We start from the raw sequence: 24,713 nt of genomic DNA, 5'->3' as shown, positions 1-24,713 counted from the left end.
ACCATTTATATGAATATATGAATACGAGGCATTATCACCTCCCAGGTGTTAAGGAGCATTCAAATTTAAGGAAGGGAAGTGGTGGGGAGGTGGGGGAGGGATAAGGAGTGGGATCTTAACTTTCACAAATGTGTTAACCAAAACCGAGTATCCCCAACAAAGCCAAGACCTAGAAACTTCATAAACAAGAGAAGATTTTGATTATAGTTTTTAAGGATCAAAATTTTAAATTTCCTGCAAACTTTAAGGAAACACCTCCCCCCCTAAAAAAAACAAAAATCTTGATGTGCCAGTCCAAACTTGTATTTCGCATGTGTTAAATCCAACTTTCGCCAAGTGTCCGGTAACGTTTTAATATTTACACTTTTATTCCTCTGCCCTATAATCACCTCAACTTGGACATTATGCAAATATGTGAAATCTTCAAACATAAAATGAAGCCAAGTTACTCACAGAAGAGAAACCCTATGTCAACCTTCATTACCACATGCCAAAAATGTCAGGCAAATCTACTCATTTACTAGAACCAAGAGGAACCTACCCCCCAGTGCTCAGGGGTCCCCTCTCAAATACAGGCAAGCTAACAAAATACTGAACCTTAAACTCATTTAGAAAATAAGCCTATGAATTTTTTCCTTTAGCAAATGCCACAGGGTGACCCCACCTTCGAGTCAAACGGCTGAAACGCAGCTTGCCTTGCTTCCCTTGAGTACTGAGTTCTAAAGGCCACTAGTTTCAATCCATTTTGCCAGAAATAACTTAAAGGCTTTCCTGAACAGTCACCAAAGCCCTTGTATCAATATAGTCATTTTAAATTAACATCCTAACTTAATATAACGAAACCTGATTTTTGTTCATGATGAAAATTTATATTGGAACACCACTGTGGAGGCGATGGCTAGTGCATTCACCTCAGACAGAGCGTTTGCTGACAAACAAGAGTTGGACCAGAAGGTTTAAGTCCAGATGCCCCAAAACACCAACCTTGTTTCCGAAACGAAAACAGTTTATCTACATTGTCAACAACTCTAGGTTGTCCTGACACATCCATTAGTTATAATGGGTAAGTCTTCCTTTACAAAAACTTTTCTTTTCCCACAAACATCTGCTAAAAGTGGCAGCCTGAAAGAAAAATACAAAAAGGGAGAAACTATTATTTGTTAGTCAAAACCTAGGAACAATCAAAACAGCCCTCAGTAGGCCAATGTACATCTATGCCATAGCATACTATTCCAGCATAAAAAAGAACCAACTATCAATACAAACACCTGGAGCGGACTTCAAGGGCATTATGCTGAATGAGAAGAAAGCAAGTCTCAGTAGGTCATATGCTATACAATATCATTTAGGCAGCACTCTCAAAATGGCAAAATTACAGAACTGGGGAATGGATTCGTGGTTGGCATAGGGTTAGGGAGGTGGGTGAGTATGATTATAAATGGGTACCATGAAAGACCTATCTGTGGGGATAGAGCAGTTCTGTCTGCTGATGGTTACATGAATCTACATATATGATAGAATGGCATACAACTCCTCACACGCATCATACCAACATCCATTTCCTGGTTCTGATACAAGTACTCTAATTATGTAAGATGTGACTGAAAAGAATCACAGGGGAAAGGGCACAGGGTCTGGGCTATCTTTGCTGTCATTGCTACATCTATGATTATTCAAAATAAAAAAAAAATAAAGAATGATCCAAAAAATAATGAGAAGGGAACTAAAAGAAAAAAAGGAAGAAAAAGAAACCACTTGGGGTGAATACTGACAACCCCAGAGATGAAAGATGACAGGGAATATCTGGAGGAATGGACAGACAGCAAGAGTAAATAGCAGAGGTTACAGTCAGGCAAGCTGACAACCAGAAACTGCTTGGGTTGTACGTTGTAAATGAACTCAGTGGACAGAGAAGGGGAAAGATCACTGAACTGCTACCCCTGAATGACAAGGATAGAAATCACGCACAGTGAGGGGGAGGATAAGGAATCATGGGGCAGCAGCAGCTACTGGAAGGTCTGGAGGGGAGGGAGCAGGATGCACAGAGGGGGGATGGAAGTAGTCCTTAGGAGGTGACATACGTCAAATCAGAGAAAGAATCACGGGGGGGCAGGGGGAGAAATGTCTGACCTAGAAAGAAATATTGAAAAGGAAGATGTGCCATAGAAACCAGGAAGTTGAGAAAGAAGGGGCAAACTTCTTGGGCTTGAGCAGAATCACCAATCGAATAACAATGAGGTGATCAAAGAATATCACAGGTAAGTGAATCAGAAGGAGACGAGAAAAATGACAGCAATCAGGAAGACAAATGATGAGCAGGAAAATGCAATGGCCTCTGAGAAAGTGTTCCTTACAGGGGTCTAAAACCCAACAACACATCCTGAGCTTTCCAGATGTATTTAACAAACATCTTTGATAGCCTGGCGCATGTCAAGTATACGTCAAACATGATTTTCATGTCAGAAAACATGACTCTTAGTGACTACCATTCATGTAAAAATAACACAAAACTCCAAGAGGGTGAATTCCTGTAGTGGAGGAAAGAATTTCACAAGACAACTTTTGAGCAAACATCTTGGCATCCCCAAGGGCCATATGCAGAAGACTCTCCAGGGTTTCCAAGAGCATAAGCAACCAATAATATAAAATCTGAAAATTGGTACAGTAATTCTAAGACCTTAGAGTCTGAGATTTAGCTTGGTCATAAAGGGATTCTTATCACACAAGGAAAGTCAAAGTTCATGATCCCCACGAGAGACACTGGGGAAATTCCAAGGAGGGTAGCCCCTAAAAAAGAGAAGGAAGAAAGATGGCTGGCCACTCTCCATGGGTGGAGAAATCACAAAACAGAAGATCATTTTCTCTCCCAGCTACTGGAGTAAAAATCAACTCAGAATTCTTTGCAAACACTCAACAGTGGGGAAAGGATTGATGGCATCCTCTAAAAGTGATCAGACTGGTGCAGAGGACTGAGAGAGGAGAGAAATAGCTAAAGTTTTCTGCAAAAGAATCGGGGGGGGGGGGTGGGAGTTAGAATTCATGAACATGTAGACTTTGAGAAATGACTTGATGGAAGGTTTAAAGGATACCAAGGCCAACAGCTGAGAATAAAATTGAGAAGAGATAACAACGAATTGAGAAATGAAGTCTGAACATTGTGAGATGTAAATCCCTTCTTTAGTTTTCCTTATAAAATCTTCAGTACAGCTTATCTTGACAAGCATTGAGAAATGTGGAGAATTGTCAAATCACTCCATTTTGCACCAAAACTAAGATAATATTATATGTTAACTACACTGAAATTTAAATTTAAATTAAAACATAAAGAGGTGCCTGGCTGGCTGAGTCAGTGGAGCATGTAACTCTTGATCTCTGGGTCATGAGTTCAAGCCCGCACATTGGGTGTAGAGATTATTTAAAAATAAAATATTTTTTAAAAATTAAAAATTAAAAACAATAAAAATAAAATAAATCTTCAGTACAATCTCTGTTTTGGGGTAAATTTTTATTGAGGGAAACACACAGAAATGCAGGGCCCTGCTTCAAGGTTGCCACAAAGGCAAAAGCATAGGTGGCAAACACCTTTTTATTAGCTATTAATTAATATAATAAATTATAATTTATTAATTATAATAGATACACAAAGCACAAGGGAAGGAAAGAGAGCACGGGAATTTGTAGGTTGGATCCCTTCTTCTTTTACTAAATTTTTAAATTATTGAGTCATTTACTTATTTCTCGGTTTCCAAACAGGCTCTGTGGGAGAAGTATGATCACCTTAGTTTTATTATGTGGGTATGGGCTCATTCATTTTTTCCCAACCTTCAAGCAACTTTAAGGGTCACAAACATCCTTTTCAGCTCTGATACTCTTTTCCTCTCCCAGGATCTCAAAAGCCTTCCCATCCTCCTCAGAAACAAATCAAGAGGTCTTTAAAAAGATCACACATACTTCCATTGTTCTATTGCTGTTTCTTTCTTTAGGCTATTTTCAGATCAGTGTCCCTCTTTTTGTAAAATGTTATGGTTAACTATTTCACCAAATAACCAGATAATCTCTTTACCACTGCCTTAAATACCATTTTTTTTCCCAAAAGGGCTTGGCCATCCTAGAAAGTTAAAAGCTGGAAGGGAGTCTATGTTTTTATCCCTTTGCAAATAAATCATATCACAGAGGCAGACTAGGTTATGCTGAATCCAGACTGTAAGTTTCCTTTTGTACCCAACAGTCAAATAAAGTACAATGAAGGCACGTGAACACAATAGATCATCTGTGTGGTTTCATCAACAAGCACATCTGTGAAACTGGAGAGGTGGTTTGCAGAGTAGCTTTTCAGCAGGGAGACAGCAGCCTCAGCAGTGAATCAGGGCAAGTCTTGGAGCAAGAAAGACCCGTTCTCCAGTCTTGGCTCTGCTCTTGCTGCTGGATACTCAATAGTTTCTTCACGGCTTGAAAAGTCATTAAAAATAGGAATGAAGTTCGCCTTACAGAAACAGAAAAGAACATACGAGGCATACAGTACCTTATCCCCAAACACACAAATAGTAATTGATCAGGAAATTAAAAAAAAAAAAAAAAAGAATGACACACTACTCTCCAGCTCAGTCACTTTTTCTTTAAGTTACTTTCTTTTTTAATGTTGCCCTCTCTCTGCCCCAATCCTGTCTCTTGGGTTTTTTTTTTTTTCATACTTCCCTTCCCCCAGTGTATAATTATTCTTCCAGCTCTCAGAAACAGCAGAGCAATAATAATTTGCTCCAATAATCATGAGTGCTTGAGGCACCCTAAGCTACCTGATACTAGGTGATGGGGTGAGGAGGGATGGCAATGTCAGGTGTTACCCAGTGTGAATACTTAGGCACAAACACCAGAGCAGATGGTCGATTTTTTTTTCCCACTTATCCAAGGGGCCTTAGTTCCTTTGTTCTTCCACACAACACGTCCAAAATAGTCTTGGTAAAATACTTTCATCATGCACGCCCTACTCAAAAACCTGTTAGTTATCCAATCCACAAATACCTATTGATTGTTTCCCCCAGGTCTCCTAGATCATCAATCAAGACTATGCTTGCCTTACCTCAGCAATAAAAGACTAAGGCAGGTGCTGTGCTCACAAACCTCCTTGCATGTCAGAGAATGTTCTTCTCCAGTCTCTCTAGCCTCCTCCCAAACTGTGGAGCAAGAGCTGTACTTGCAAAGAGCCATCACAAAAGGTTATGGATGAAGAAACCCCCCTAGAAATATCTTGTACTACTATTTTGCTTTTCTGTAGTTCTTGAGCCAAACTTTTTACACTTGTACCATGGTCTCTCTCTGGCCTATCACCATTCCTCTCCTGTTCTATTCTCTCACCATATCTCACACGGTTTTGCATCTCCCACAGCTGTGAGTACGCCACTTTGCAAATACTTCAGCCCAATGTAGACATCCTGTCTTGATTTGATTTCTCCTAGGATTTCACTAGTTTGATTGGCTTGGTTCTGAAGCCTTTGATTCACCTGATGGGTAGGGTTGCCAGATTTGGAAACAAAACAAAACAAAACAAAACAGGATGCTCAGTTAAATTTGAATTTCAGATAAGCGATGAAAATTTTTATACATTCTATGCAATATTTGGAGCATATTTATACTAAAAAATATTGCATATCTGAAATTAAAATAGAACTTAATTTATCTGGAACCCTACTGGTGTGTCACCCAACTGAGCAAAAGAATATTCCATAGATTTAGCTTGGGCAATGGAGACGGCTTCCATGTAGCACAATTATGATTATCCCTGACTGCAGGAATGACAGAAGGAGAAGGGTGGATATACCAACGTTGGCATCTTAGCATATATGCATAATCTGTCTGGCAAAGGAGGGCTTTGTTGCATTCTGAGTCAAAGTGGCCGATGATATTGTAAATGCGGGTACAAGATGGCTAGACAGGGAGGTACAGAGGCAGAAAGTATTGCAAAAGAGTAGCACACAGCAACTGCTGCCCTTCTGAGAAACTGCATTCCTCCACAAGGGTCCCCTCTGGCTCTGCCTTGGAAACACATCCTAAATCAAGGTTGAGATGAGGCTGAGAATGTAGGTGAGTGTGCTCCCCGGAAAGTCACTGCCCACTAAGGCACCCCACTCACCAGAGTCCTCGCCTTGAGTATTTTCAGACAACAAAAGTAAACACCCATCTCCAGAGATCCTGGGGAACTCCCACTGCATCCAAGAGTTGGCAGCCTATTTTCTACCTTGAGAATCAGGGTACTTTTTCCTTTGTAATGTGATTTCTTGGCTGGAGTGGAACTGTTTGGCACTCTGAGATGCTCCATAGAAATGCAAGATGATATTGTATTGTATTAATGTCACTTAATGGTAGCTGTCAATGATAGTGATGGAATAAATATGGAAAAGGAAATTACTGTAATTGATTGACAGTCTGGAATCTTCGATATTCGACCTAATGAGAGAAACCTATGAGCAGCAGCTTCCAGAGCAGGCTATTAATGCAAATTGTATGCACCACACCGGCATGCTGAATTATGCAATGCTGTGTGAATGTCTAATCCATTTCACCAGGCTTGTCTTTATCCAGAAAAAAAAATATTTCCCTGACATGCTGATTAGTATATTAGGAGAGTTTAAGAAGTTTGGTGCTAAAGTAGGTGCCATCGTGGTGTTATTAATTTAGTTCTGAACAAGACAAACAGCTCTGTGCAGCCATCAAAATCACTACCTAAGTCTACAAGATAACTTTGTCAAGACTGATGGGAATTTACAGAAAAGTCTTGTGATATGTGGAAGGAATTAGCAAATAGATAAGGAGCACGTCATTTTTCTAGAAAACCACTGTCAAGGACTCGGTACCCATGTGGAACCACACACCTGCCAAGACATCTACAATGTCTGCATGATCTCTTGCTCAGATGTTCAGAAACTTATAGAAACTGAGAACAGGACCAGATGTGGGCAGTCGAGGGAACAACAGGTGCAAACAAGGCTTAGGGCCTCCTCTGGGCCTTCCTTGGAGATTTAAGCACTGCCCAGGCACGATCAACAACAACAAAACACTCTCGGTGGGAATATACTTTATATGGGAAGAAGTCTATGGGGATAGAAAAGTAAGTTGCCAATTACCTGTTACTTGCACATTCCAAGAACTCATAGCTTTGAGAATACTGTAGCCCTAAGCTCTTTACCCTGCACACACCAACTCTTAAAACTTGGACCAAGAGAGGAAGTGTCTAGACTCCTAACTACATATCCCAGAGCTTCCTACAAGTTAACTATGACCAGGCTGCTCCCAGGAACACCTATGTCCTCATATTGGAAAGCAATGGGATAGAAGAAAGAGAACGTGCTGTGCATTCCCGCTTACTGCTAGTGGTCTCGAGATACTTTTAGGTCAGTACATAGATGAACTTTTTATCTAATTGCACAAAATGTTTCTGATTGCCTTTTATGTACCAGGTATGATGCTACAGCCTAGATGTGGAAACACTGCTCCTGCCCACACGGAGCTTACAGTCTAGCAGAGGAGGCACGTGTGAGGTGGGGATTACCTGCGGGAGGAAAGATGTCACAGAAGAGGAAACAAGTGTATGTGACAGGGGGACAGACTTAGTTGGGGTGGGGGTGCACTGGAGAAGGTGTGATTGAGGAAGAGGTACTTAAGCCAGGACCCCTCAAATGTTTTTATTCTTTTAACTATAATGAACATGTACTAATAAAACGTGTGTTGGATGGGGACAATATGCTTGACAAAACTTATGCCGGTTGTCATCATATATACAGATGCACATTTTTTCATTTTCTTTATTAAAAATGTTTACTTATTTATTTTGAGAGAGAAAGAGAGTGGCCATGAGTGGGGAAGGGGCAGAGAGAGAGAGATAGAGAAAACCCCAAGCAGGCTCTGCACTGTCAGTGCAGAGCCCCATGTGGGGCTCAATCTCCTAAACCCGTGAGATCATGACCTGAGCTGAAATCAAAAGCCAGACACTCAACTGACTGAGCCATTCAAGTGCCGCCATTTTTTCCTTTCCAAGTGAACCATTTTAAATTCAAAAGTGAGCCAGCCTATTTAAAGACAATATTAAGGAAATAATAGTGCCATTGGCACTCAAACATATCACAAATTGTGAATTGGGGATGTGATTGACTGAAGTTTGGGAAGTCTGTGTGAGGGAAAGGTGACAAGGAAGGTGAGGGTGCCTGGGAGGGAAGGGTCTCGGGCAAGAGTTGAAATAACAAAATGAAGGAACAGGAAGGCAAGACCGAAAGTTCCTCAATGTGCTTTCACATATATTATTGCGTTCTTTCACCACACCAGTCCCCTGTGGCGTAATGTATTCCGTTGAATTTTCTATAGAATAATTGAGGCCCTTCCAAGGTTAAGTAAAACACTAGAGGTCACCCAGCAAATTAGCAGCAGAGAGAGAGTTACAACACAGGCCATCCCTCGCCCCGTTGAGAATGTGTCTCTTGCCTCCAAAGTTTCGAGTGTGCAGCAAGATGGAAAATGAAACTTTATATAAAGCAAACTAAGTAAAATAGAGGACTTCCAAGGGAAAAGTAAAGGCTGCAACTGGCTTGAAAAACATAACAGTGTTTTCATGACTGGATGTCCTTTGAAATTACTCCATTTCAAGGTTCTTGTAGAAGCTTGTTGAATATTGTATACCTTTTCGAGGAAGAGGCAAGCCTCTAAAAAACAAGGATAGCCACCCTGGGGATGTCTACGTCTCCTTCAGCCTGGTTCTGGCTCTCACAGAGACACGAAGGAGTATTCCATGGACAGTGGGCTTGTCTTTCTCAATGTCAACTTTATAGTTGGATTTTTGCCTCCTGGCTCCCAATTACCCTAATAACCCATTAAAAGGCAACATGTCAACCATCACCCATGAGTTCCTCTTAAACTGCAGAGGAGCTGGTTCTATTCTCCAGGCTCTACCATTCTGGGGATAATGAGCTCCACAAGCTTATTCCTTCCTGTTTGAAGAAGCAAGGCTGTTCCACCAAAGGCTCTTTCAGGAATCTGTGTACTCTTGTTCCATGGCCTGAGAACGTTCTGGAAAGTTTAACCGCTGTTAAGTTTTCTGCCTTACCAATGCCTTCTCACCTCTCCCACCACACTTTACCAAGCCCACTCTCTACCCCACCCTAGTCTTTCCCCATCCCTTCCTTTCCCTACCCCTGACCCCCAGGTTTTCATAGATTTCCAGCTTCAGGGCTCACGATTGATTCATTCATATGTGAGCACCATCTACATGCCAGGCTCTGCTGTAGACCCTGGGCATACAAACATGGTCCTCTTTCTCATGAAGCTTATATTCTAGAGGGAGGAGACAAATAATTGCATAGGTTTTCTAAAAAAAATCAAATAGTGATAATGCTGTCTAGGCAGTATTTTCAAAGGCTGATGAAACTGAGTGGACAAGTGGATAGTTTATAGTCTGGAAAGTCTATCTGAGAAGATTACATCTAAGTCGAGATCTAAACCACATGAAGACCAGGTAGGGAACCTTCCAGGCAGAGGGAGCAGCTCATGCAAAAGTCCTGGGCTGTTAGGAAAGGAGAAAGTTTTACAGAATTGAATGAAAACCAATGTGCTGCAGTAATTCTCTGGGGGGCCATGAGTGGCAATATCATGTGGGATTCTTCCCTGCATTTAGGGATTTCTAGCATCCCTGGCATCTCTTCCCATTAAGTGCCAGGAAAGCACCTGGTTCTAACTACCAAAAACCCTTCCCCAGTGCTGCTTCAATCGAGAAGCATTAATGCACTGTGGGTCAGGGTGAGATTATCCAAGGGGCTTTGCAATCAGGTGTATTGATTTCCTGTTTAAAGAACAGAAAGTTATTCTCTCACAGTTCTGGAGGCTGCAAATCCAAGATCAAGGTGTCAGCAGGGTTTGGTTCCTTCTGGGGTGGGGAGGAAGAAACGGTTCCAGGCCTTTTTTCTGCTTTTGGTGGCCTGCATTCCTTGGCTTGTTGATGATATTCTCCCTATGCCTTCCCTCCATGCATGTCTGTCTCTTACCCAAAGTTCCCTTTTAAAAGGACAGCAGTCCTATTGGACTATGCACCCCCCCCCCACTACTAACCATCTCAATCATTTGCAAAGACATTGATTCCAAATAAGCTCACATTCACAGCTATACTTAAGACTTCAACATCATTTGAGGAGGACACAGTTCAACCCATAACATAGGTCAAGAAATTTGGATGTGATTTGACTTGATTTGATTTGATGTAACCCTCTGGATGATGTTAAGTAAGGGCATGATATGATCTGATTTCTGCTTTCAAAAGTTTGAATATATGGAAAATGAATTATTTGGCGCCAGAGTAGAAGCAGGGACACCAGTTAGCACAGGAATTCAGGCAAGATATGAGGCTGGTTTGGAAGTGGTCCTCGTACTTGTAGCCAGGTGTGGCCTCTCGAAGAACTGCACCATGGGGCGGGCTGACACTCACCTGGAGAATGTCTGCTCAGTGAGCAAAAGGTATCTGGACACAGTCCACTGAGAGCAGTAAATTGGAACCTGAAAAGCATCAACCTTCAGGTAGAGACCAGAAAATGACTTGGACAGACTCTGAGTATGCAGGGAAGAACTGGATCATCTTTCAAGTGCCCTTCCCCCGTAGGGGTATATGGTGAGGGCAATCCCACACTGTAAGTCAACACAAGATACTGCCACCTTCAGTGAGTCAGGCCAGGAGAGGTCAATGGTGCCTATCTCTGCACTGCTTCATTCCTCCCTCCTGTCCGTGACGGTGCATGCTAGGGCCGCACATTACCACTTCCTTTTCAGAGCCGTCCTGATACACATCCCTTCCAATAAATTAATATTTCCATCTCAGTGAACAAAAACAAGTCAACGCACCAACAGAGTGGGCTACCTTCCAGGGTTTGTCTGCTGACAGATTAAAAAGTATGTCAACATGGCTTTATATTAACAAACATTGCAAAGCAGAAGCCATTGTTTGTTTTGTTTTGCTTTGTTTTCCTGGTTTCATGGTCATGTCAGTGGACCCACGCCTACACCCGTGCACTGTGCAAAGGTAGACAGACCGCGTTACACTGGTCTGGCTAGAACCTTGATATGTCAAAGGGTCAGCGAGTTGCAGTGCTCAGTCTCTCACTCCTGCCAAATGAATTGGCCAGACAGCGATAGCAAGGTGCAGTGTCTTTATCATACAACTTAGGGTCATGACATGACAGTAATAAGACGCATTTGTAAGTGCCTAAATTTTAATGTTAATATCCCGGGATAGTGATGAGAGAACCATATGACAATTTTCAAGAAAATCTAAGAAAGAAAGAAGGAAGGAAGGGAGAGAAGGAGGGAGGGAAAGAGGGAAGGAGGGAGGGAGGGAGGGAGGGAGGGAGGGAGGGAGGAAGGAAGGAAGGAAGGAAGGAAGGAAGGAAGGAAGGAAGGAAGGAAAGAGAAAGTATCTCCTAATTCTTTAAAGAAAGCACTAGCTCTGGACCTTTTTTCACCCTCCATCCCCAGTGGCTGGTTATTTACAAACAATACTTAAAGGTTGACCTTGACCCAAGGTCACTGCACTGGCCAGGGTACAGGTGTCAACCAACCTCACAGCCCTCAGATCAATTCTGGCCCATGACCTGCTTTTATACGGCCCACAAGCTAAGAATGGTTCTCATATCTTTTAATGGTTGGGGAAAAAAATCAAAAGAATCATATTTTGTAACACACAATCACCCTTCATGACACATGAAAGTTAAAACTATGTGAAACTCAAGTGTCAGTGTTTATAGATAAAGTTTTATCAAAATGCAGCTGTGCTCATTCACTTACATATTAACTCTGGCTGTTTTCATGAGACAGCAGTCACATTAAGTGAGGTCAAAGACCATATGGCCTGCAAAGTCTAAAATACCGATTATCTGCCCCATTACAAAAAAAGTTTGGCAACTGCTCAAGAGGACTAAGGAAGAAGCACACTGAATCTGGCTCCGTGGTCTCGGATCACTCTCCTAAATCTTCGTGAATCACTGCTCTCTTCACTTGAGAATATATATGGCGGTCCTGTTACGGGCCAGGCACCGTGCTAGGTCCTGGAGGTACAACCGTGAACGGCAGCAGACGGTCCTGCTCTCAGAGCTCAGAGTCCAGCGGTGAGCAGAGTCATGCAGACGCGGTGTGCTACAAATGATAACCCGGCCAAGAGTTCTCTGCAGAAAGTACAGGGAGCTATCAACCCACATCCTCGGAGAATTGACCCCTGTTCCACGAGATCGAGGAAGATATGCCCAAGTTAGAGAAATGATTGGGGATTTGCAGGAAATGGTGAAATTGGCAAGAAGAGGGAAAAGAAAGGTCACCTATACCTTTCTTTCTTTCTTCCACCCTTCGCAGCTGGGGGAGAGCAGAAGCCCAGAATGTGAGGTCAGCGAGCTGCAGGGCACTGTCCAGTTGGGGCTGGGCCATGTAGAGCCGCTCAGGCTCTGAAGAAATTCTGAAGAAGTTTATCCTTAAGAGAAGTTATCCAGGGGTGCCTGGGTGGCTCAGTCGGGTGAGTGGCTGACTCTTATTTTCACCTCCGGTCATGATCTCAGCGTTCGTGAGTTTGAACCCTGCATTGGGTTCTGTGTTGGCAGTTGGGGCCTGCTGGGATTCTCTTGCTCTCGCTCTCGCTCTCTGCCTCTCCCCAGCACTCTCTCTCACTCTTTATCTCTCTCTTTCAAGGTAAATTTAAAATTTTTTTTTAATTTTAAAAATTAAAGTTAAAAAAAAAAGTTGTAAAAGGGTGTTCTCAGCAACACTGTCCCCTTAGCAAAACTCTGGAAACAACCCAAGATGCCCACTGGAAAATAGATCAATTATGGTGTATTCACAAAGTGGAATACTACAAAGTAATTAAAACACGTCCACCACAGCTACGCAACACTATGGATGTATCTCAACCGTCTCCTATTCAGTGGAAAAAGCAAGTCTCAGAAGACGACACACAGAATGATAAACTTTTCATAACGTTTAAGGTAACTGAAATGTAACAGGACACTTTTTAGGAATACATTTATATAATAAAACCATATTTAAATAAAGCAAGGAAAGATTAAATATAAGGCTCAGAATAGTGAGCTTGGCAGCGTTGTGGGCTGGGGCTCAGTGCATAAGCAGACAAATGTTCTCGTTAATGTTCTAGTTCTTGTGGCCAATGGATTCATAGGTATTTATAACATTAAAAATTGTTAACTTGCAATGAGAAGCCATTAGAGCAATTTATAACAGAGCGTGACACAGTCTGATTTGCAATTCAAACAGTCTCTCTGGCTGCACGGAGGAGACTGATTTGGAATGGGCCAAGAGTGGAAGCAAGCCCACCAGCAAGGGGCTGTGGTAAGCAAAGCGGTAAGACTATGCTCAAAGCAGGGAGAGGGTAACAGAGATGGGCAGTGTCATCCTCTTACTCAAATGAACTTGCTGTCTTTGTCCTTTGAGGGCACCGGTATTGAGCAAACAGCAACACAACACCGCATTAAAGAGATGGTAGAAAAAGCAGAAGAGCCACAAACTAAATCAGGACAGGGCCTTTTACGAACAGATTCCAAGCCTTCCTTTTGGAAAAACGAGTTATCAGATAAATAAACAGAGCTTACATCCAAATGAGGAATCGGCGATCACGAGAAGCATTTTCAGCAAGGCCAACTGGCTTAGGAGCTCTCATAGAAAACCCTCTTATCTCCTGAAAAAATAACTATGAGAAACAAGAAAGCTGCTCTCAAAGAATCACGCACTCTTCCTGAGAACTGGTCTTCCCTCATTTCTGCTGTACTTACACCTCCTACCTCCATGAATGTACTTGAAATTCTCCGAAGTGCCAGTTCTGGGAAACTAGTTTCCCAACTGGCATGTTTAGCTTGGCTAGCTGCTTCTGCGTGAATGCAACTTGAGGTGCAAGGATCAAGGTTAAAGTCCAGCCAAGGCGAGTGATGAGTTTGCTACCTCTACTCCAGGGAATGCTTTGCATAACCAATAGGGGGCTGCCATCTTTGTTAGGCAGCTGTTGGGACTTCAAAAGGCAATGAGGTGTAGTCCTCTTCTATCTCCAACATATTCCTTACTGTGACTAGCTCAGTGAAGGGAGTCCTAGTGGCTAAGGGACTCTGACAATATCAGGCCCATGAAGACCCTCCATAAGCCTTGGTCACCCATCCCTAAGAAGCAATCTCAAAAACACATTACCTTGGGTGTACCCTGTTCTCTGCATCATTATCAAGCAGTCCAAAATAACCTCAACTTCTATCCCACCTGGCTTCATTTTCTCTATAGACTAGGAATTCAGAACAGAAACAAAAGCCAGTGGAAGCTATTCTTGGAAATGATAGACTCCTGTTTTTACACCAGAGTGTGTCCACCATAGTCACCTATCGAGTTGAGGACAGGTCTTATTGTTGGCAATGCTGAGTGACTTCTTTTTGTTTTCCCTTCTGCTTGGTGCTTTTAATCTGATTTCTTCTTGGTTATTACCTTTGTAAATCAAACAACCTAAAGGAAAAACAAAAGAAAGATAATGGGTGACACACGCTTTGTGATGGAGGGTGATGTGAATGTGATGGAGATCACATTTCATCACCTTCATCAACAGACCTCTTCTCTTCTTCTTTACTCCCACCCCAATAAATAACAATGACATTCTTTAACAAACAGTTTTCTTTCAGTGTCAATCTTTAAAGGCTTACAGGTGAGTTTTCTGACTCTAGTGAGTAGAAGATAAGATTCTGCCCCTCAAATGGTAAGAATAGTAATCTTTTATAACTGTGGGAACCACAAAGGATGTGAAAGCCCTACAGCTTTCCAGAAATCCAGAGGGTGGCTCCTTTAGACAGCCTCACACAAAGACGCTCCCATGATGCTGGCGGACATGGTGCTCCCTCAAGAGCTCCCTGTACACACGCTTACCTGCCTGGTAGAAATACGAATTATGCGCTCTGGTGACTCTGGCGACATTACAGTTCACTTATTTATATTGAAAGCTGAACAGATTTGCCCCAAGTAACAGATAAACATATTGACACGGATTATAAGTCCTAGCACTGCAGAGCTTGGAAAGGGTCCAAGAGACCATCTACCCAAACTTGCTCATGTTACAGAAAAGGAAACTGAGGCCCAGAAAAGCCGAGTTACTGGCCCAGCTGTGCCCAGTGGCAGAGCTGGGGCTCAGGCAGTGCTTTTGTGGCTTCTAGAGCAGCCCACTTTCCTTACAAGCCCCCATCTGCCTCGGAACTCGAGTGGAATGATTCTGTTATCTTACAACAGACAGAAAGCAGTGAGGGAAACAAGATGGGAAAAAAAAAGAAATTGAAACAGAGAGGAAAGAATGGAAGAGATAGAGAGTGACAGACATTACGGGAGGGACTCTCTGTCTGCCCCTATCTGTCTTTATCTTTGTCTGTATCTGTCTGATCCCATTCTCTTCTGAAACTTGTCTCTGTCTTGTCTCCCACATGCTGGCTCCTGAAAGAGCACAGCATTATTTAATTTATTCTAAACAGTGTTGAAGAAGGCTTGCAAGTGAGCAAAATGCTGGTGGCCTGGGAACAGTCAAAAGGAATTTTCCAGAACTTCTGGCACGCACCCCCAACCCCCCCCCACACTGCCAATGAGGAAGTGAGAGCATGTCACGAAGGCCTCGCAGGCGTCGCCTGAATTGTGGACTCACTCCACTACCTAAGGGATCCCATTCTGCATCTTAACAAGATGTCCTAATGATAGATTAATTCATATGCACATTAAAGTTTGAAAAACAACAATGTCTGGAACATTGGAAATGCTTCTTCACAAGGGTGCCTCCCTCAGCCATGGGTCACAAGCTTTCTTTAGGCCCAGGGAGAAAGACAGGTCAGAAAATGCTAAATGCTAAGTTAAGTGCTAAAATCCATCCTGGGATAATCGTGGGGAACGCACACACCCGTTTTAAATCATTCACTCTATGGCAGTGGAGAATCGGTCTTTCCTCTTCCGGCCAGTTGTCATCTGTGACAAATTCACAAGAATTCCTATAAGAGGCTGGGTTTTGCAAACTCCAGAGGGATCTCAATTTCCAATATTCCCAGCCTTTCCTCAATAAGAAAAGTATCAACAGCAGGAAGGATTTAAATATTTTGAACTTTGCCAAATTCCGTATCAAATCTCCATCCATGCCTTCCTGGAAAGGGGAGACTGGGATGGGACAAATCTGGAAGATATGGGTGACTCCACAGCTTATAAAAGGTATCTTTGCAGCCAAGGTTTCCAATGAACACCCTCATGGCAAGATCACAATAAAAAATTAGCAGGTGACAATGTTCAGATGTCAGATGCAATCGTGTAGTAACAGGTAAGTTAGAATAAGAAGCATCTTCCATAAAAGCATTTCCAACTTCAAAGCTGGTGAGGGAATATTGACTTATATGCTTATTTTTCCCAAGTGTGATGTCATCCCATGTGTCACGTTGACACTGACAAGAATTTCTTGTTAAATAACCCTTGGCCAACATCAGAGAATAGCCTTGCCCTTTGATCTAAACAGATAGGGTCTGGGGCACCTGGATGGCTCAGTCGGTTAAGCATCTGGCTTTAGCTCAGGTCATGATCTTACAGTTTGTGGGTTCGAGCCTGGTGCTGACAGCTCAGAGCCTGGAGCCTGCTTTAGATTCTGTGCCTCCCTCTCTCTCTGACCCTCCCCTGCTCACACTCTCTGTCTCTCAAAAATAAATTAAAAAAAACATAAACAGAGAGGGTCTTGAAAATGACCTTGCTTACACATCTCCAGTTAGGCTGCTCAGAATAAGATTTCTGAAGGAAGACCAAGGAGAAGACAATAGAATGAGCGAGCTCGGAAAGAGAAGAGAGAGAACAAATTCTAGAATGTGCATCCTATGAATAGACATTGCCAATGTGCAGCTTGTGTAAAGCACTCTCCACCAGTCACAGATTTTATTTAATCTGCAGATTTTGCAAATCACGTTCATATGTATAGCCGTATGCAACTCTTCATCATTCAAAATCTAAAACCAAGGCCAAAACTTCTACCCTGGAGAATCTGAATTGTGTCACTTTCCCCTCTTTTTACACACAACACACGCAACACACACACACACCACCACCATGAAACTCTCCCATCCTGTGCGAGAGTAACACCGTGTCCTACCTTTGCCAGCACAATGATCTCAGCCACCAAGACTGAAAGCAAGCCTCCCGTGGATTCCGCTTCGTCACACAAAGAGATGTTAAGCTTGGTCCATGGCTTGGAAAGGCTCCGGCTGGGGGCGGGGGAGAGGTGTTACAGAATGAAAGTTTTTCAGGATTGAAGCAAAACTCCCAAGTGACGGCTTCACTCATTGCAATGAAACCCCCAGATAAAGAACTCACACACGTCCATGCCTGCATTTGTTTCCTCTGCCTTCAAAAGATGCTTTTCTCTATTTTTGTTGGACTTTGAATCCAGTACCGCAACACGGAAAGCCTGGTGGCGTTCTGATCTGTTTCATATTTGAGCTGGCTCTGGGCAACGCGAGCAAACCGTGGGTCAGTTCCTGCTATAAAAACAGCAAACCTGAGCTTCAGTCTTCTTATCATAACGAGCAGGTCAGTTGCAGTTGGGACCCAGTCCTAAAGATTTGGGATATTTTGTCTCTTTGGAAGTTTGGGGGACACAGGGAGGAAAACTACTTTAAATGTGGAATCAGCCCCATGAAATACAAGGCAACGCAGGGAAGGGAGGTGTTGGCTCACTGCCACTGTGCAAATGTGTTTTCACATCCAATTACAATTCAGTGATCAGGTCATGTATCTGGTCCTCCATCAGACTTCTTACACCCAGGAGCTGGGCGGGACTTTCCCCGGACTCAGCTCTTCCGTGGGAACCAAGGGACAGTCTTCTCTGGAAGCCTCTGATAGGAGAAAGAATTTCTTTTAAAAAGGCCATCTTTTATGTTCCCATCTGTTTCTTCTCACAGCACCATTTGGGGTCAAATCAGGTCTTCCAACACTCTGCAGGATAATTCAACACTTTCCTTGTATTGGCCTGAATATGGAGATGGAAAAGGGCTTCCTTTTGACTACCTCTTTTACCGAGGAGCAGGGCACGGCTGAAGGAAGCAACCCTCTACCCCTCTCTATGAAAGAACCCATTATAAAGAGACAGGGGGTGAATGACTTTTGAAGGGAAAAAAGGACATCCCCAAAGTAAAGGGGGTTAATTAAATTTGTATTCAAAAACTACAAACCTTTATATCTGCTTAAAGCAAATGGTTAATGCCACAAAGGCCACTACTATGGCATAGACCTCCCAAAGTAGAGCACACGGCCACTGTGTCTTTTGAAATGGTGAGGTTTGGTTCCTCAAGTTCAAGCTCCTGGGACACGGAATGAGATTACCGTGGACACTTAAACAGTTGAAACTTTTAGAATGAATCCAAGGACAAAAGGAGGAAAGAGCAAAACACAAAAACTTTTTTTTCCAGTTGCTAAAAAAATGTGCTGTCCCTGCCTTTCTCCACTGCTCCCATTAGCTGGCCTGAGAGGGGTGAGCTCCCTGCATGGAGAGGTAATCAAGCTGATGGTGTGCTGACTGCCATGGAGCTCAAGCCACCAAAGGAGCCATATGAACTCCATCCCCACCATCCAGTGCTCCCTATCTGATCCCAGCTGCGGACCTTCCCTGTCTCCCTCCTTCTCTGCAAAACTCAAAGGTACAGGAAGCAACCCCATTGAGAAGCACAGTTCAGTTTTTTGTTTCCAAATATAGTGCTAAAGAGAATGGAAAATGAAATCATTTACAGCAAAATGGCCCTTGCCAAGGTGTAACTAATTCTATTCAGTGCCTTCTACCTCCAGGTAAAGGAGTAGGGGAAATAGATACAAAAGAGAATGGAGATTCGCTTAAATGGATGGGTGGGTTTTCCATATAGTGTCAAGGTAAATACCGTGATGAAATTAAAAAGTTAAATTTTGAAAATTGAAATGATATGAAAATTTTAAGTCCATATTACCTCTATCATAATTAGATATGACACCTACTTATTGAGTTTATATCGTTACTTCATTCAAAAAATGTGTAAGTAGAGGAGCACGAGAGTGGCTCAGTCAGTTAAGCATCTGATGTCGGATCAGGTCATGAGCTTGCTGTTGGTGAGTTCGAGCCCCGCATGAGGCTCTATGCTGACAGCTCAGAGCCTGGAGCCTGCTTTGGATTCTATGTCTCCCTCTCTCTGTCTTCCTCCCTCACTCGCACTCTGTCTCTCTCTCTGTCAAAAATAACTAAAGATTTTTAAAAATTTTTAAATGTGTAAATATAAGTGTGATTTCGATTATGGGGAACCGAGGAGGGGGTGGCCAGCTAGAAAGCTTCAATATCTGCTATCAGGTTCAAAACCAAAGGCCAGGGCACTTTTGTAGAACAATAGAGCTTTTGAGTTAGAGTTCTTTTTTTTTTTTTATGTTTCTTTTTTTTTTTTTAACGTTTATTTATTATTGTGAGACAGAGAGAGACAGAGCGTGAGCAGGGAAGGGGCAGAGAGAGAAGGAGACACAGAATCCGAAGCAGGCTCTAGGCTCTGAGCTGTCAGCACAGAGCCCTATGCGGGGCTCGAACTCATGTACCGTGAGGTCATGACCTTACCTGAAGTCAGCCACTTAACCGACTGAGCCACCCAGGTGCCCCTTGAGTTAGATTTCTTAAAAAGTTCTTCCAACGTCCCTCACGTGAGCATCACCCTTCTGAATGGGGTGCTGACCCCACAAGAAGGGGGCTCCACAAGGCCTGGGGTTTCCTGAGGCTGCACCTAACTGAGCAGAAGCAGCTGTTAGCAGGCTGGGCACTGAGCACCTCCCAGGCTACCAGGGCAAAATAGGCTGAATGCCCACCCATGTTCCCCCAAGTGCAGATGATGTAGCCCTAACCCTCAGTGTGGTGGCAGTTGGAGGTGGGGATTTAGGGGAGGTGATTAGCTCTAGTTGATGAGAGGACAACCTTCATGACGATAGATTCATGGTTTTCTATGAAAACAATGGATTCTCTACCCTCCCTCCCCACCGCCCATCCCCTCTGCCACCAACGAAAGGCCGTGCAAGGACAGCCATCTACAAACCAACAAGAAAGCCCTCACCAGAACCCAGATCTGCTGGCACCTTGATCTTGGACTTCCAGGCTCCAGACCCATGAAAAACAACCCTCTCTTATTTAGGTGCTCCAGTCTGTGCTACTTCGCTGTGGCAGCCTGAGCAGACAAAGCCATATCCAACTCTATCCTCCCCCTAGCCAGCCAGCTTCTCCAGGAAGCCACCTTCCTCTGCTGCTAAAAATAATTCCTGCCTGCATTAACCTGGCCAACTGATCTTCACTTCCTTCCTTCTGAAGATCATGGGATTAAGCTTCTGACTTATGGGAGGGAAACACAGAAGCAAATGTGTGTGTGTGTGTGTGTGTGTACACACTGTGCAGAGAATACCCTCTCTTTCAAATACCAACTAGAAAAATACAACATTTCCATAGGTGGGTCTTCAAGAACATCATTCCAGAGAGGGTTGGGCTCTCTGCTTCTTTGGAACCACGTGTGGCCTCCTTGCGTGTTATCTATCATGTGCACCGTGTCTGGTTCTTACAAATACCCTCTTGAAGAGGGTGAAAAGGTCATCCTGATTCACATCGGCAAAAACAAGGGGGCATTTGATGGAGCTTGTCTCCATCACCAATATATTTTCAAAACCTCCCAGCAACCGCAAGCCTTTGGTATCGGAGCGAAATGTTTTTGAAACATGGAGACACAAAAATACACAAAGTCTGAGCACACCCAGACACACAAAACTCTTGCACTTGACAGTGCAGTTATGGTAGAGAGAGAAGGACAGAGCCCAGGCTGAGGTGCAATTTTCATGCCACATTTCCCTCTACCTGCCCCTATATATGGCCCATCCCCATACAACCTAGAGCTTAGCTCTAGACTACACTGGGTGATAAGTCTTGGTCTCCCCAAACCTTCCCCAAAGTCAAAAGCATCATGAAGGTTTTTATTATGATTAAACTAACAGGCTGCAGGAGACCATGAATGTTATAAGAACAAAGGAAATGGGATGGCAGAGGAGGTGGCTCAGAGAAAATTCTGGAGAAGAGTGAAGGGCTGAGGAATGTGGAGTGGTCACAGGGTCCTGCCCTCCAGAAGAAGAAAGGAGAAGGTTTTCTAGGCAGATGGGGACCTGGCAGGAGACTAAAAATAACCCTGAATAGACTTGGGCCATCCCAAGGTTCAGAAATGTGCACAGGAGGGGCAAGGGAGAAGATGGACTTCCACAAACAAGTAAACATCTCTTGCGTTCTTCCAGACCAGCCATACCCGCAGACAGAGGGGCCCATAGGCAAGGCCTGAAGAGTGTCCAGTCAGGACATATATCATGGGCGAATCAACTGGGAAGAGTCAAAGCAGGAACTTCAAGGCTCTGCTTGCATTACACCTACAGCATTATGGCCCGTCTTTCACAAGCCTACAGCTCTTGGGTCCCTTCACTTCCCTGTTCTCTATGGCTCTCCCTTTGGGTCATTGGTGGTCCCCACATGGCCTGGCCTCTCTGTGCCTTCTGTGAGATCCCCCATTGCTGCCTCTACTGAAGATTCCCACCCCACGAGGGGCTCAAACTTCCTGCTCAGTCTCTAAGCCTTGTAGGCTAGAGTGGCCTTGTTTCTGCCTTATAGGTAAACATGGAGAGCTCTTAGGGAATCAGCTCTTGCTGACCCTCCTGCTTGTAGGGGTTTGTCTCCAAGACCCTCTAGCCCCTGTGACTCCACCCACTCATCCACAAAGAGGCTGGCCTGTGCCCGTCCCCACCCAGATCCAACTCTTTGGCTTCCAAAGATGACTGGGATTGTGGTCATCCGTCTCCAGATTCCTTCTGACTTGTTGGTCTTCATCACACAACTCTGATCAATGCCTAAGGAATCCCTTCCTGGCGGGTCAGTTTATACCTTGCTTTAACCTTAGATGTAGATAGGACACTGATGGATATAATCACACTTGATAACTCTGGGCACAACATTATCTTTGGTCTCTGTGGGGCCTTCTCTTGTCTGTCTTTCTGTTTTTTGTTTTATCCATGCCCCCATGCATTACTCCATTAACTCTTCTCTATAGGCAATTATTCTGATGTGGTCTACAGCCATTTTATTGTCTGAATGTTCTCTTGCATGGAGTTCATTGCCCTTTGATGTATGTGTATTTTTAACTTGCACAAATGGTTGGTGTCTCACATTTTATCCTGTTTCTTACCTTTTTTCACCTGCATCGTGTTTTGTAAGAGAATCCATGCTACTTTGTACACTTAGTGCAATGCTTTAAATTACTGCATAGCATGTACGTAGATGTCCTCCATCTACCATGCTTTACCTGGTACTTCTGCTGGTAGACAGAAGTCTCTAACTCCCTGTCAGCACAGTTGTATAGCAATGTACGAATGCACACATCCTCTTGCATTTCCCTGTCCAGACCAGTGTAAAACTTTCTCTGGGATGTACACCTCCCTATGGACTATCTGTGACATGGTGTATGCAGGTACCTGGTGTACTGAGTCGCACCAGATTACTCATGAAAACAGCTATGTGGCAGTCTAGGCTCAATCAGCAGCACGTGAGGGAATTATAGATGTGCCATTCTCTACCATCAGTTGATACAACTGAGTTTTCTCATTTTTCCCAGCCTAAGTTGGAGTAAAGCAAAATTTCATTGCTCATATTTGCATTTCTCTGGCTGTTAGTACATATGAGCCTCTCTTGACATGTTCACTGTCTTTTAGGTTTTCTCCTTCCTAAAATGTCTGTTTTTATCTTTTGTTCATTTTTCCATTGGAGTTGATTTGCAGGCCTTCTGTGCATGGTCTACATCATAATCCTTTGTCTGTTATAGGTACTAGGAATGTCTTCTCCCACTGAAGATCATATCTATGAGTTTTCTATTGTGTCCCCTTTGGTCTATATGTCAGTTTCTGAATACTATTTGTATGACTCTGATTTGGTTGTATGTTTTAGTGTCTGAATAGATCCATTCCCCCCTTTAACATTGTGATTCTTTTTTAATATTATTCACTTAGCTGTTTGTAAATCATAATACACACACACACACACACACACACACATACACACAAATTTATTGAGTTCCTGGGGGAAAAGTCCAACTGGAATTTTGACTGAGAGTGCACGGAGATTATAAATTAATTTGGGAAGAATTACAATCTTCATAATATCATATTCTTCATCCAAGAACATGATATTCACTGATATCATTGTCTTTTATTAGAGTTTTCAAGCTTCTCCCCATGGAGGTCTGAGGTAAACTGGGTTAAATCAATTCCTAAATAGCATCATTTTCTTGCTCCTATTGGGATGGTATCTTATTTTTTATTGTATTTTCTGGACAGAATAGCATAGCAGGAGCTGAAAGTATAATCAAGAGTCTAACTTAATTCTTCTTTCTTATTAAGAAAGGAAGAAGGTCTTCCCGAGCTGAGGCTCTGCAAGAAGAATGTTCCATCTGGAAGTTCCTTCTCTCGTATTTATCACTCTCTCTCCAACACTCCACTTCTTTTCCAGAGTCTTGTTCAAGTCTCCCATCGTGAAACATCCACTTTGAACCCAACAAGGGATTCTACCATTTTCCCTTCTTGTTTCTCGCAAATTTTCAATTTCCTCTGTTATGAGCAGAGGTTGGGGGGCATGAGTGGGGCAAGGGATGAGCTCTAGTACTGTGAATGAGAACAAAATCAGGTGCCAAATTCCAGTTTAATACTGGAATCTCCATCAAGAAGCACTCTGGCTACCTCCCAACTGCTTTCCTTAGTAATTGCAAAGAACACCTTGCCAAGCCAAGCATTCATTTTCCTTGAAGACATTACAATATTATTTCACATGGAGAAAGGACATCCCTATAGGAAATGTGACCTTGACCTTGTCCCTTTCAAAATAATGAACTTTGGCATGATGGTGTGATGGGACCTTTAATTCTTTCCTGGGCTTACATGCATATATTGCAACCGTCCTTACAGAAGCTGTAAATGGTTCTCTTCCCACCATCCTCAAATGAATGGTACCAGCTCTGATGACATTTGCTGGTTCGATTTGTTTTGATGTCAAAGAGTTCTTCAATAAGTGGAGTAAGTGCCAAGGAGCAGAGGGAGGTTAGCCTACCAGAATCCCTCCCCTGATATTGGTAGTAAGACCATGGAAACCATGGGACCCATGACTTCCTTCTCTCTGCTGTTTCAGGGTCAACCTGAACAAGATGACGTGTCCTCTAGGTGAACGAATACTGAGAGGGGGGAGAGTGGTGAGAATACAAAGCATTCCAGGGCCCACGATGTCACAAGGAGCTTTCTTTGCAAGGGAAATTGATAGGTCCCAGTTTTACCAAATTCCTAGATGTTTAGATGTAAGTGGGGACCACTCTGCACCTGGAGCATGTTTCGAGTGTAGAAGACTTTAGCTCGGTTCATTCACACAGCTGCCTCATAATCTTGTTCTTTCAGTCAGACTTTTCTCCCCGTTTCCCCTTCTTTTAACCAGCAACTCTCAGCCTTCTGTATGCCCATCACCCCTGGTTTAAGAACCATGGAATGAGAGACACAACTTCAAAACTGTAAAGTTTACAGTGAAATTCGGACAAATTTAAAAACCCAACTCCTGGGGCACCTGGGTGGCTCAGTTGGTTAAGTGTCCGACTTTGGCTCAGGTCATG

General features: G+C 43.2%; 1 long non-coding RNA gene across 1 annotated transcript in view; it reads right to left on the bottom strand.

Moving 5' to 3' along the window:
* Positions 1–3,518: 3,518 nt before the first annotated feature.
* LOC115296921 overlaps positions 3,519–24,713 on the bottom strand; it is a 119,639-nt gene continuing 98,444 nt past the window's right edge. Inside the window, exons 7-10 of the long non-coding RNA XR_003911142.1 lie at positions 17,368–17,534; positions 17,147–17,258; positions 14,382–14,502; positions 3,519–4,448 (exon numbers count right to left, since the gene is read on the bottom strand). This is a non-coding gene — a long non-coding RNA (uncharacterized LOC115296921). The remainder of the gene's footprint in view (positions 4,449–14,381; positions 14,503–17,146; positions 17,259–17,367; positions 17,535–24,713) is intronic.

The sequence above is a fragment of the Suricata suricatta genome, chromosome 7 (genome assembly GCF_006229205.1).
Source record: "Suricata suricatta isolate VVHF042 chromosome 7, meerkat_22Aug2017_6uvM2_HiC, whole genome shotgun sequence".
NCBI lineage: Eukaryota > Metazoa > Chordata > Mammalia > Carnivora > Herpestidae > Suricata > Suricata suricatta.
Note: the sequence above shows the minus strand (reverse complement) of the source record. Positions and strands in the feature narration are given on the sequence as shown.